The sequence below is a fragment of the Lichenostomus cassidix genome, chromosome 1Aa (genome assembly GCF_008360975.1).
Source record: "Lichenostomus cassidix isolate B80296 chromosome 1Aa, HeHo_3.0, whole genome shotgun sequence".
Lineage (NCBI taxonomy): Eukaryota > Metazoa > Chordata > Aves > Passeriformes > Meliphagidae > Lichenostomus > Lichenostomus cassidix.
Genome location: NC_139480.1, coordinates 33,309,618 through 33,314,812, shown reverse-complemented (window position 1 = coordinate 33,314,812; position 5,195 = coordinate 33,309,618).

The window sequence follows — 5,195 nt, the reverse complement described above, 5'->3', positions numbered from 1 at the left end:
TATCCAAATTACAATGGCAGCCGTTGGGGGCTCTTTCAAACAGGTCTGATTCTCCTCAGTAATTCCTGTAAGTTTCAAGATATTCTCTCAGCTGGGAGGGTCTGATCCCACAGGCATGCAGGATATGATCAGGTCTATTTGGTCAGTCATATTAGATTTTGTTTGTTCCTGGTATGCACTTCAGGACAGCAAACAAAAAAAAACTTTGACCAAAAAATGCTTATTATATTCTGCAGTGTCCTCCTTGACCTCTGTCTATAGAAGAACCTAAACCTGCCAATGAACCTTTTACTTTCCCATCCTTCCATGTGCTGACATATAACAAAAACCCCAGCCTGTTGCCAAACTGTTTCTGCACTCTTTCCAATCCTTTTATCAAAGACAAGTTGGGTAATGTGTCGAATATTGTGCTGATAGCTAAGTTATGCAGTCTTGGAGCAATAAATGCCTAGTGACACCAGATTCCCCTTTGTGTGTGATAGCCTGTCTTTGCCTTCCTTTCAGCTGGAAGTTTCCTGAACCAGCCACATTGAGCCACCTAACAGACCTGAAATAAGTAATTCATACACAATCAGAAATCTTTACGATTTCAGAAAATTGTTTGTCCTTACAGGGCCCTTGATGAATTCAACTGTGTCAACTTGAATACATGTATTCAAACCATTAAAAACGTTTTTTCTCTTTGTACAAATAACCTCATTTTTCTTGTAAAGCCATAGAATGACTGGATGTTCGAGGCTGAAAGCCACTCAAATTCATATTCAGAAATCAAGTACCACCACCACTATGAAATTACACAATCGTGGGGATTTTTCTCTTATTTTAAAAAAAATTGCAGTAAAGAAGTGGAAAAATAATTTGTCATTTTCCTAGAAAATAACCTACAACTGAAGTTAACGTCACTGTCAGAATAGCGTATAATCTCCCATGTCAAACAACTTTTTGATCTTTCATATAGGCTACCTGGAAATACAAATATTCTTCCATTTTATTAGAGTTGAACTCAACCCACCTTATATGCCCAAAATGGTACCAAATAAGAAAGCAGCATAGAATTCAGTATTTCATTTTGGCTGCCCCCTGCTAAGGTATTAAAATCAACCATCTCTGTCCATCTGCATCTTCCATTCCCCACTTCAATTATGATGATGAGATGGTTTTTGCAAACAAGTCACGATTCAAACCAGAGTCATGGATTTTCAACCTACAATGTTAAAAGAAACAAGAACTCTGTACAACCCAGTAACTTTAGTTTAGTATTTTCCCCTTAAAAAAGACTCATTTGATCATCTCCGTATTTGGAAAAAATTATGGTAATGTTGTTTGACTTTGAATGAGAATTGATGTTGGGAAATCCAAATTCTTTTTTTACCCTTCTGTCAAATGTGGCTGACACTTCAAAGTTGCCAGCTGTGGAGGGGAAAGAATTGAAGTCGCTGCTCCCATACATTCCATCAGTAAGCAGAATATAGCTGTTAAAATTCAAAACACCTTCTTACTGGCAAGCTGGGCTATAGCTTCATATGATTTGATGCAGTGTGAGCATTTTGAAATTGAGGGGCAAGAGAAAAATTTACATGAAGCCAGATTCCGTGGAATTCCGTGGAATACATCATCAAACCACAACACACAGATGAATGGCAGCAGAAATCCTTTGTTTGTTTTGGGGAATAGGTGTCTTTTCTGAAGGCAGTTTTCTCCTCATCTAAGATTATGTGGAAACATTAAAGCCTCATGGGGTGGAAAAAAGTCTAAAGAAGTCTAACTCCATACCAAGACAAAATTGCCCGATTCTCACATAAAGCCTCATTTGTAGAAAGCTTCCCTGTTTCACCGACACTGCTCATGGAAGATTAATTTACTTCATTATTCTTAAGAACTCAGTTTGGCAAACTCAGATACAATGAAAAATTATGAATGGATACTGATGAAAAATGTGGATTTAAGTGTGAGAGTTGTAACTATACCAAAGAGTTCTTCTAGGGCAAGGAGCAATGCTCGCTGCCAGAATCTCTACCTGCTTATGTTCAGTAGAGCAGCACTCAAATCTTCCCATCTCACAGCAAGGAGGAACCAAGAAGGGGGAAAATAAAAGTAATAAACTGACTAGTATTTTTCATTTCTTCAAAATTAATTTTAAGAACAGCAACAACAAAATACACATTTTTATCCGAAATTTAGACCAACAGGGAAATAAAACCCAGAGGCTGCAGGTATAACTGTTCGGTATTTAGCAGAAACAAGTATGATTTCAGTCAGAATGATCAGGATTCACAAAATAAAAACAACCCACACACACACTTCCAAGGCCGCATGTTACTTTGCTTTTAAAGGTGCAGGCAAGGCAGAGAAAGTACCAGCAAATATGTGAACAGTTGCTAAATCCCTACTACTAAGTCCACCAGCACAGGGTGAACTTGTTCCAAGCCTCATTTTTGAGAATATCTGTTAAGGCAAATATAATAGCAGCAGATAGGGATTTTTAATTCATAACTTTGAGTTGAGGAAATTTTAAAATAATCCTTCATTTGAAGGAAGCAATGCTGTTTACATGCCTATGTACCGCTGTGTACACCTCATAAAAATACAACTAGAAGTGGTACAGCTCTCTTTATTTTGCCAACTGCTATATTAGATGCCATACTTTGAAGGAAAATTATATAAAAAATAAATTTACATGACTGAAGTGCAGCGTTCTTAAAGTACTGGTAGTTTTCAATTTATAATTTTAGAAAAAAAGCTTTTTGTAAGAATGGCAAGTTCTTTCACTGAAAAACAGAGCATGAAGTACTTTTGAGATACAAAAATATTTAAAGCCAAGAATCTACAATGCGAGGACTGGCCAACCATTTCTGTATTATGCACAGGCTTGTTAATTGGTCTCAATTGTCTGTGTGCAAAGTGATGAAAAATACTGTAAAAAGTTCTCATTTTACCAAACATCATAAGAGCAGCCATTCAGAATTCTGGTTTTGTTTTAGTGAGAGAAATTTCATATTTTAGTTTCAAATATTTAGCATTTAAAGAACAGCTACAGGTATTCCTGACATCTTCCTTAACAGAATTAAATGAACATAACTGATCTAAAAGCATGAACACACCAGATTTATACAAGTACTCAGATATACAGAGAGAAAACAAAAAAAAAAAAAAACCCTTTCAATCAAGTGATCCAGTGAAAGTGAGTGGAATTTCAACAACTAACATGGTTAGATTTTGTAACACTAATAAATTACTTCAGTAATTATGGTGCAGTTGCAGTCTTTATGAGTTTGTCTTCCTGCATCACCAAAGTAACTAACTGCTACTTAGAGACAACTACACTTGGAATTTCTGCAATTTACAGGGAAGACTTAATTCTTGCATTCCCATCTGCTTCATCAGTGGTCAAAGATTACTCTTTTGCAAGAAAGCATTCCCTATGTAATACAGCTCAACCTTCTCTTCTGTCCTTAAGCTTGCTCCAAGCTTGCTCCACTGTAAAACAAAGTGAAGATTATTTGAAACCACCAGATCAGGTGTTATGTTATGATAGCACATAAGCACACACAGATCTCTCAACTTTGAATATTCTGATCCCCTAGCATTTTCACTTACTCTCTTCTCCTGTTTTAGCCTCACACTTCATGTTTATCATACCATTCTCACATCTAACTTTAGATCTATAAAACTTTTTAATATACTCTGAAAACTTAACACAAAAAGTTCAAACATTAGTCTGACAACTAATTAGCACAACGGATTCTTAATCAGGAGGCCTGTATATTGCTGCAATTGAAGTCGACGAGTTACACAGTAAGATAAAATATACCTAATTCACAGTGCTTTTTCTACCGTATGGTTTCTCTCTAGTCATCCCACTCCTTTTCATGACATTTAGATATGTTGGTATGTTTAATCTCATTTATTTCTACTTCTAGAAGACAATTGTTACATTAGTATGAAGACTTTGGAGACAGAGAAAGCTACATTTTCAAAAATTTCTACAGCATTAGAATTGTTACTACTGAATGAGTTCATAGACTTTTTTGTTCAGGTCCTTCTATTAAAGTAAAATGTACCAATATCTCCTCTGCTTTTCCCAAGCTGCAAGCATGTAAGGTGAAGATTTCGCCCCCCAAGCCCCAATGCTCACAGGAAACTGTCTCTGAGGTCATAAAAATAAATGCTTGTTTAGTCCTGTAGCAGCTTATGCCATGTACCCACGTAACAGGTTTCCAAAATATCAAACTAGCTAAAAAAATACCAGTTAACTAAAACAAGTCAAAGTTGTACCTGACTTGGGAAAAAAAAAACAACTAAGCAGTTGCATTAAACAATTCATGAGGCAGTGGTCCCCCATCCTTTTGTTACTGAATTTCCAAATCCAGTTCATTGCGGGACTGCCAGCTATGCGCTTCTGGTCCATTTCTAAATTAGCTCAGCATATCCACAGAAGAATGTTTCCTTTTGTTTGCTCTCTATCTCTCCCCAGTCTTTTGGCCATTCCCTGTTTCCTGTCCTACAGAATACTGTGTGACACTTGCAGCATTGCAGCCTACTGGTGGCTCCATGTGCCAGAACAAAATGATGGTCTGGCAGTACTTGTCTAGGTAACACCATGTATTAGTGCCTTAACAAAAGCTGTCAGATGAACAGTAGGATATAGAATCTACTGAAGAAACTTCCTTCATACTTTTATAACAAAAGCGAAGTTGAATCCAGAGTTGAGGAACCACTGAGCAGCTCTTTTTTTCTCTGCTCGTTTTACCTCCATCTCATCTTGTTTCCTCCCAGTCTTATGGTTTGTCCACCTCAATTCCAGTGGTTCCAGTCTTTGGGAATCAAAACCCATGAAAACTGCAGAAATTGTCATGTTTACTGTAAGAACATCTGCAGGATCATACTACTGGCATATAAAAAAGCCAGCTTAAGACAACAAACCTTCATTCATCCCTTCCTGCATGAATGGCCTGTACGTCAAAATACCTGAAAACTGCACTGATACAGTAGAACTTATTTTAACTTGCATTACGAATAAACTGCACATGCTGTTTTACAGACAATATATATTTGTAAACTTGCTCATGCAAAATTAGTGTGCACAATAGGGATATTGGTTTTCTAATCCCCACATCTGTAAAAACGACATTTATGTCTGCTCTTTTTGAACTGTGCCCAAACTCTCTTTTTAATATAATAAATCTTACACATAA